Below are 8960 nucleotides of genomic sequence, written 5' to 3'. Positions count from 1 at the left end.
TGTAGGGAGGCTGTGGCAAAGATTCAGGCACTGGTTCCAGACGTGGGGGGTTTCAGGGACGTGGAACGAGAGAGACTGGGTCTGACCTCTCTGAGAGGGGGATTTAATAGAGAGCTTCAACACCCTGAGGGGAAGGGGAATCTCACAGGGGAGGCGTGTTCCCATTGGGGGTGGGGAAGGGTCTGGCAGCACAGGGTCAGGGTTTGGAGAGAATCCGAAAGAGAGACCGAAACCAAGGAGAGTTAGCACAAGGTCGAGTGACTGCCTCTCGGTCTCCACGGTTACTGGACCCTGGCGTGTGTCGAACTCTCCGTCCTCAATGTTATGTCTCTGTTCTCAATTGCTACTCAAGCAGCTCTCAGTAAACAGCAGCTGGAGACAGGCTGTCTGTGCACTGTCTCAGTCACTCAGGGCCCTTCACCCATCATCAGATACAGAGTACAGCTCCCTCTACACTGTCCCCCCATCAAACACTCCCAGGGACAGGGACAGGGACAGCACGGGGTTAGATACAGAGTAAAGCTCCCTCTACACTGTCCCCCCCCCATCAAACACTCCCAGGGACAGCACGGGGTTAGATACAGAGTCAAGCTCCCTCTACACTGTCCCCCATCAAACACTGCCAGGGACAGCACGGGGTTAGATACAGAGTAAAGCTCCCTCTACACTGTCCCCCCATCAAACACTGCCAGGGACAGCACAGGGTTAGATACAGAGTACAGCTCCCTCTACACTGTCCCCCCCATCAAACACTCCCAGGGACAGGGACAGCATGGGGTTAGATACAGAGTAAAGCTCCCTCTACATTGGAGACCCTGAAGAAAAGGATGAGGAAATTGGGTCGAACTTCCATCTGGGGTTTGTATGATTCTGATGCAGGGAGCAGTCAGTGTGGGGTAAGGACAGGACGTCCCGAGAGCAAGAGTCTAATACCATGGCCATCATCCAACTGAGTGAGAGGGTGAATGTGCTGGGACTCCTGGCCATGCACTGCTCTGTGTGGATAAAACATTTGGGTGTGTGTGTGTGTGTGTGTGTGAGAGCCCGTACCCCAGTGAGAGTCTGTCTGTGTGTGTGTGTGTGTGTGTGTGAGAGCCTGTACCCCAGTGAGAGTCTGTCTGTGTGTGTGTGAGAGCCTGTACCCCAGTGAGGGTCTGTGTGTGTGTGTGTGTGTGTGTGTGTGTGTGTGTGTGTGTGTGTGTGTGTGTGTGTGTGTGTGTGAGAGAGAGCCCGTACCCCAGTGAGGGTCTGTGTGTGTGTGTGTGTGTGTGTGAGAGAGCCCGTACCCCAGTGAGGGTCTGTGTGTGTGTGTGAGAGCCCGTACCCCAGTGAGGGTCTGTGTGTGTGTGTGTGAGAGCCCGTACCCCATGAGGGTCTGTGTGTGTGTGAGAGCCCATACCCCAGTGAGGGTCTGTGTGTGTGTGAGAGTGTGAGAGCCCGTACCCCAGTGAGGGTCTGTGTGTGTGTGTGAGAGAGAGTGTGAGAGCCCGTACCCCAGTGAGGGTCTGTGTGTGTGAGAGAGAGTGTGAGAGCCCGTACCCCAGTGAGGGTCTGTGTGTGTGTGAGAGAGTGTGAGAGCCCGTACCCCAGTGAGAGTCTGTGTGTGTGTGTGAGAGCCCGTACCCCAGTGAGGGTCAGTGTGTGTGTGTGTGTGAGAGAGAGAGCCCGTACCCCAGTGAGGGTCAGTGTGTGTGTGTGAGAGAGAGAGAGCCCGTACCCCAGTGAGGGTCAGTGTGTGTGTGTGAGAGAGAGAGAGCCCGTACCCCAGTGAGGGTCTGTGTGTGTGTGAGAGCCCGTACCCCAGTGAGGGTCTGTGTGTGTGTGTGTGTGTGTGTGTGTGTGTGTGTGTGAGAGAGAGAGAGAGCCCGTACCCCAGTGAGGGTCTGTGTGTGTGTGTCCGTCCGTACCCCAGTGAGAGTGTGTATAGGCTGTAGAGATGGCAGGGTGTCTCAGTGGGTAGCCCTGCTGTCTTACAGCACCAGGGACCCGGGTTTGATTCCAGCCTCGGGGGGACTGCCTGTGTGGAGTTTGTATGTCCTTCCCGTGTCTGCGTGGGTTTCCTCCCACAGTCCAAAGATGTGCAGGACAGTTTAATTGGCCACGCTAACCTGCCCCATTAGTGTCTGAGGGACATGAGTCTGGGTGAGTTATTTGTCGGAGGGTTGGTGTGGACTGGATGGGCCGAAGGGCCTGTTTCCACACTGTAGAGAACCTGACCTATTATTCACAAAACAATGAAAGTGAAGTTATAAGAGAGTTTATTTGGATTGTCTTCACAATTGTTGAAGGAAATTTACAGAGGGTCAGTTTTAAATGACACTTCTTAAACCTGTTCCCCCCACCCCACCACATCCATTTCCCCCCTCACTGTCCCACCCACAGGCTGGCCAGGGGATGGGGAGGTTCGGTGTGATACTGACCCAGGGGAGGGGTCTGGGGATGGTTAACCCTGTCCCAGACAGAGACAGACCCTCAGCACCAGGTCATAATCACCTCTTCAGGCTGGACTTGGGGGGGGTGGGAGATAGGGCTTGGGGGGGTGGATGAAATCCAAGTTGGCGCAGGCTGTGTTTCAGGAGTCCCCCCAGCTGCCTTCTGGGAGGGTCTGATCAGGGCAGGGTGCGCTGTGCGCCAGTGAGTTCCTTTACCCCTGGGTCAGCATCACTTTCACAGGCAAACCCTCCGTCCTGTGGGATCATGCTGTGCATCCATCTCCGCGGAGTGGCTATCCTGTGGGGTCTTGATGTGCCTCGCCCGGGACTCTCGGTAATGATGGACCCAGGGGGTGGTGTTAGCCACAGCCCCACCCCCAACACTCCTCCCCTGCCAGGGTCCCCCCCCCCCAGGGGTCAGGGGGAGGAGTGGTGGGGTGGGCTGTGTGGTAGTTCAAAGGCAGGATGGTGCGAGTGGGGGAGGGGTGCAGGCGGGTGGTGGTGAGGAGGGGAGCGTCTCAGACACCCTCGCTGGGGCAGACCGGGGGGAGAGAGCGTCTCTGACACCCTCGCTGGGGCAGACCGGGGGGCTGTGAGGGGGGAGGGGGATGAGAGCGTCTCAGACGCGCTCGATGAAGGTGATGACGAGCCGGGCCACCCAGACGAAATGTACGATGAGGCCGATCATCACCGCCCCGATGTTGAGCTGGCGGGAAATCATCAGGTTCCTCCGGGCAGCAGCTGTAGTCCCAGCGCGATTCGCCGACCAGGTCTACACCGAGGGGGGGAGGGGAGAGAGGGACAGAGGGGGGAGAGAGAGAGAGGGGGAGAGCGAAAGAGGGGGGGAGAGAGAGAGGGGGAGAGCGAGAGAGAGAGGGACAGAGGGGGAGCGAGAGAGGAGGGGAGGGACGGGAGCGAGAGAGAGAGGGAGGGAGGGGGAGTGAGAGGGAGGGAGGGGGAGTGAAAGGGACAGAGGGGGAGCAAGAGGGAGTGAGAGAGAGGGGGAGAGGGAGTGAGAGAGAGGGGGAGAGGGAGTGAGAGAGAGGGGGAGAGGGAGTGAGAGAGGGGGAGAGGGAGTGAGAGAGGGGGAGAGGGAGTGAGAGAGAGGGACAGAGGGGGAGAGGGAGTGAGAGAGGGGGAGAGGGAGTGAGAGAGAGGGACAGAGGGGGAGAGGGAGTGAGAGAGAGGGACAGAGGGAGGGAGAGAGAGAGAGGGACGGGGGGGAGAGAGAGGGGGGCAGGAAGAGGAACAGACAGGGTGGGAGGGAGAGAGAGAGAGGGACGGGGGGGAGAGAGAGGGGGGCAGGAAGAGGAACAGACAGAGGGTGGGAGGGACAGAGGGAGGGAGAGAGAGAGAGGGACGGGGGGGAGAGAGGGGGCAGGAAGAGGAACAGACAGAGGGTGGGAGGGACAGAGGGAGGGAGAAAGAGGGGCGGAGAGAGAGAGGGAGGGAAAGAGAGGGGAGGGGGTGGGAGAGAGGGGAGATGCAACACGACACAGAGAGAAAGTGAGAATGAGAGACAGAGCAACAGAATGAGAACAAGATAAAGAGAGAAACGGGGAGAGAGAGAAGCAGAGACAGGGAGAGAGACACTGAGTCAGCATCACCAATATCACTCCCTCCACAAGCAACCTCCCTCTCCCACCTCCCCTCACGTGTACAGGAGCAGACCAGGACCAGCCCTAACCCCCAGGAGGGACTGACCCCCCCATGGGCTGGTCTTACAGGACGGTCTCGCACTGTCCTGTAGTCCCTTACCCATCAGAATGGGCCTGGGCTCCCAGCCCGGACAGTTACAAGTCTGTGTATGTTCCCATGTGTGTCTGCTCCGTGTACACGTGTTCCCCTGTCAGTGTGTCTGCTCCATGTACACGTGTTCCTGTGTCAGTATGTGTCTGCTCCGTGTACACGTGTGCCCATGTGTGTCTGCTCCGTGTACACGTGTTCCCCTGTCAGTGTGTCTGCTCCATGTACACGTGTTCCTGTGTCAGTATGTGTCTGCTCCGTGTACACGTGTGCCCATGTGTGTCTGCTCCGTGTACATATGTTCCTGTGTCAGTGTGTGCTCCGTGTACACGTGTAGCCATGTCAGTGTATTCTCTGTGTACACATGTTCCCACGTCAGTGTATGCTCTGTGTACACATGTTCCTGTGTCAGTGATATATCCACCTTCCGTGTACTCGTTTGTGCTACCATAACGTGTACACATGTGAAACTGTGTGTGAGTGTGAGAGAGAGTCATAGATGTATACAGCATGGACACAGACCCTTTGGCCCAACTCATCCTTACCCAACAGTTATCCTGAACTAATCTAGTCCCACCTTCCAGCCTCTTAAATGCTGTCATTATACCAGCCCCCACCACATCCTCTGGCAGCTCATCCCATACACGTACCACCCTCTGGGGGAAAAAGTTGCCCCTTAGGTCCCTTTTAACCTTTCCCCTTTCACCTTAATCCTGTGGCTCAGTGATTAGCACTGTGTGAGTGAGTGAGTGTGTGAATGTGTGTGTTCGATCCCACCCTCGGGCGACTGTCTGTGTGGAGTTTGCGCATTCTCCCCGTGTCTGCGTGGGTTTCGTCTGGGTGCTCCGGTTTCCTCCCACAGTCCGAAGATGTGCATGATGGGTGAAGTAGCCATTCTAAATTGTCTCATAGTGCCCAGGGATGTATAGATTGGGGGTAAATGTAGAGGAACGGGATATTCTTCGGAGGGTCAATGTGGTCTTGTAGGGCCGAAGGGCCTGTTTCCACACTATAGGGATTCTATGCTCCTCTAGTTCTGGACTCCCCCACCCCAGGGAAAAGACTTTGTCTATTTACCCTATCCATGCCCCTCATGATTTTATAAACCTCTATAAGGTCACCCCTCAGCCTCTGACGCTCCAGGGAAAACAGCCCCAGCCTGTTCAGCCTCTCCCTGTAGCTCAGACCCTCCAACCCTGGCAACATCCTTGTCAATCTTTTCTGAACCCTTTCCAGTTTCACAACATCTTTCCGATAGGAAGGAGACCAGAATTGCACCCAATATTCCAACAGTGGCCTAACCAATGTCCTGTACAGCCCCAACATGACCCTCCCAACTCCCTGTACTCAATACTCTGACCAATAAAGGAAAGCATACCAAACGCTGCCTTCACTATCCTATCAACCTTGAACCTTACCATTAAGTGGATAAGTCCTGCTAAGATTTGCTTTCCCAAAATGCAGCACCTCGCATTTATCTGAATTAAACTCCATCTGCCAATTCTCAGCCCATTGGCCCATCTGGTCCAGATCCTGTTGTAATCTGAGGTAACCCTCTTCGCTGTCCACTACACCCTCCAATTTTGGTCTCATCTGCAAACTTACTAACTCTACCTCTTATGCTCACATCCAAATCATTTATGTAAATGACAAAAAGTAGAGGGCCCAGCACCGATCCTTGTGGCACTCCACTGGTCATAGGCCTCCAGTCTGAAAAACAACCCTCCACCACCACACTCTGTCTTCTACCTTTGAGCCAGTTCTGTATCCAAATGGCTAATTCTCCCTGTATTCCATGAGATCTAACCTTGCTAACCAGTCTCCCATGGGGAACCTTGTTGAACACCTTACTGAAGTCCATATAGATCACATCTACCACTCTGTCCTCATCAATCCTCTTTGTTACTTCTTCAAAAAACTCAATCAAGTTTGTGAGACATAATTTCCCACGCACAAAGCCATGTTGACTATCCCTAATCAGTCCTTGCCTTTCCAAATACATGTACATCCTGTCCCTCAGGATTCCCTCCAACAACTTGCCCACCACCGAGGTCAGGCTCACTGGTCTATAGTTCCTTGGCTTGTCCTTACCACCCTTCTTAAACAGTGGCACCACGTTTGCCAACCTCCAGTCTTCCAGCACCTCACCTGTGACTATCGATGATACAAATATCTCAGCAAGATGCCCAGCAGATGGTCAGAGCGTGTGAGAGAGTGTCTCTCTGTGTGATGTACCATTGTCTCCTTCACACCCATATTCAATGCCTTTCACGTCTGTGTTCATTTCCCACAATTCCCCCCACTGCTGACCCTGACAGTGACCTCTGTTATCCACACCCCGACACCGAAAATGACCTATGACCCCACCAGACCAACACCCACTGACCCCACATCTCATGATCTAACAATGACCCCACAGTGATCACTGACCTCCTCCTTAACCCTGACCCTCAGCAACACTTGGTGTGCCCACCCCCAGAGTAACCCCTGACCTCACCACAGTGAACCCTGACTCTTCATGACTTAGTGACTGTCCTGACCTGCAGAGTAACGTCTGACCCCCAGAGAAACCCCTGACCATTAGTGGCAGTCACTGGGCTACCCCTCTCCCCACAGTGACCTCTGACACCCAGCAATGACCTCTGACCTTAGTGACTTAGCCGACCTGCAGAGTAACCCCTGACCCACCCCTGCCACTGTGGGTCACTGGCCCACAGTGACCTCTGACCCCCCACAATGACCCCTGACCCTTACTGACACTGTCACCACGCTGACGCCACCCCCCACAGTGACCCCTGACCTCTCACCGTCAGACCCCGTTTCCACCCGCCCGCACTATCCCCCCTGTGATCACCTCTAACTTCTGTGACCCCCAGCCTGTCCTAACCCCTACACCAAGTAGGAACTGTTCCTAAAGTTGACCCCCTACCTCCGAATCACGCCCTCCACCCCCACACCCCACCCACCCTCGGGGTCAGTAACCTCACCTTCATGGAGTAGACCAGGGCAGCAATGCCGAGGGGCAGGAAGCAGAACATGGTGGCGAAAATGGAGCAGGTCAGGTAGTCGGGTACCGTCGGAGGGTAGGCGACCGGGAGGCCATGAGAGACCTGCACCACTGAGGGATTTCCAGGGTCTGAATCCAGGAACCCTGGGCTGGGAATGCCATCCCTCTCTGACTGCTCACTGCCAGGGGGCAGGACAGAGCCCCTCCCTACACCCACCTCCTCCAGGCCGAGTGAGCACTGCCTCCCATCTCCCTCGGTAGGAATGGCCTCTTGAGGAGGAGAGGGCAGGAGTTCCAGTTCCATGGCGAGATGTCTGGGGACTGGCAGGCGGAGTGCCCAGCGTGCGGTGGGTACTGGAGAGAGTTCACAGACAGTGCCCTGTGTACACACGTACACATACACACTGCTGACCTGGTACAGAGCACCTATTGTCAGCAACAAATACAGCCAACAAGACCTGCCATTGTTCCCCACAGCCACCCCGAGACAGATTCTACTACACTCGCACTCACACACACACTCTCACACACACACACCCACTCACACACACACACACTCTCTCTCACACACACTCTCACACACACACACTCACACACACACTCACACACAGACACACACACTCATACACTCACACGCTCTCACACACACACTCACACTCAGACACACACACTCGCACACACACACATTCATACACACACTCTCATACACACACACACACACACACACTCAGACACACACACACACACTCACTCACACATCCACACACTCACTCTCACACACACACACACTCACTCTCACACACTCACACCCACACACACTCTCACTCTCTTACACACACTCATACACACAAACACAGTCACACACACACTCATACACACTCACTCATTCACACACACACACACTCCCACACACACACTCTGACACACGCACACTCTGACACTCACACGCTCACACACATTCACACTCAACACACGCATACACACACACACACTCACACAGGTAGAGGATCTCTCTCTCACACATGCACACACACATTCACTTTCACGCAGACACACGCACACGTGCACACTCACAGACTCTCACAAGGGTACAGGCTCTCTCTCTCACACACACACTGACTCTCAATTCCACTTTCCTGACCATCCCCCTCCCTTTGATCCTCGTGGTGATTAAAAATCTCTCTCCCTATATTTGATGTCCCGGCCTCAACAGCCCTCTGCAGGAAAGGATCCCACTGATTCCCTCCCATTGGAGAAAGGAAATTCCTCCCCGTCTCTGTCTTCAATGGGATGACCACTTACTCTGAGATTATGCCCCTGTGGGTCCTAGACTCTCCCACACAAGGGGGGAGCAACCCTTCCACATCTTCCCTGTTACACCCAGTTGCTCTCTCTCTCTCTCGTCTCTGCAGTCTCTTCATCTCTTGTTCCCTCTTTTCCTACAGTTTGTCGTTCGCTCTCCCTTTCTCTCCTTCAACAGTCTCTCCATCGTTTGCTCTCTCTCTCTGTCTCTGCAATCTTCCTGTCACTCTCTCTGTCTCTCTCCCTCTGCAATATCTCCATGGCTTCTCTCTCTCTCTCTCTCTTGCTTCTGTGTTGCCTCTCCTTACCCTGGAAGGGTTGGATGGCCTTGTGGGAAAGGCCAGGGCTGTGTCCTTGGGAGTTTAAGGACCTGAACAGAAATGGATAAGATCCTGAGGGGATGTGACTGGGTGGATGTGGAACGGATGTTTCCTGCTGTGGGACGATCTGAAGCTGAGAGTGGGGAGGGGGGC

At 54.9% G+C, this 8960-nt stretch overlaps 1 protein-coding gene across 6 annotated transcripts in view; it reads right to left on the bottom strand.

Moving 5' to 3' along the window:
- Window positions 1–2252: 2252 nt before the first annotated feature.
- Window positions 2253–8960, bottom strand: part of LOC132808781 (CD276 antigen-like) — a 29003-nt gene continuing 22295 nt past the window's right edge. For 4 of the 6 annotated variants that reach the window (XM_060822229.1, XM_060822228.1, XM_060822232.1 and 1 more), the window contains one exon: window positions 2253–3204. The gene's annotated coding sequence lies outside the window, so the exon portion shown is untranslated. The remainder of the gene's footprint in view (window positions 3205–8960) is intronic. The other 2 variants (XR_009642150.1, XM_060822231.1) reach the window with 1 other exon arrangement.

The sequence above is a fragment of the Hemiscyllium ocellatum genome (assembly GCF_020745735.1).
Source record: "Hemiscyllium ocellatum isolate sHemOce1 chromosome 38 unlocalized genomic scaffold, sHemOce1.pat.X.cur. SUPER_38_unloc_5, whole genome shotgun sequence".
NCBI classification, from domain to species: Eukaryota; Metazoa; Chordata; class Chondrichthyes; order Orectolobiformes; family Hemiscylliidae; genus Hemiscyllium; species Hemiscyllium ocellatum.
Note: the sequence above shows the minus strand (reverse complement) of the source record. Positions and strands in the feature narration are given on the sequence as shown.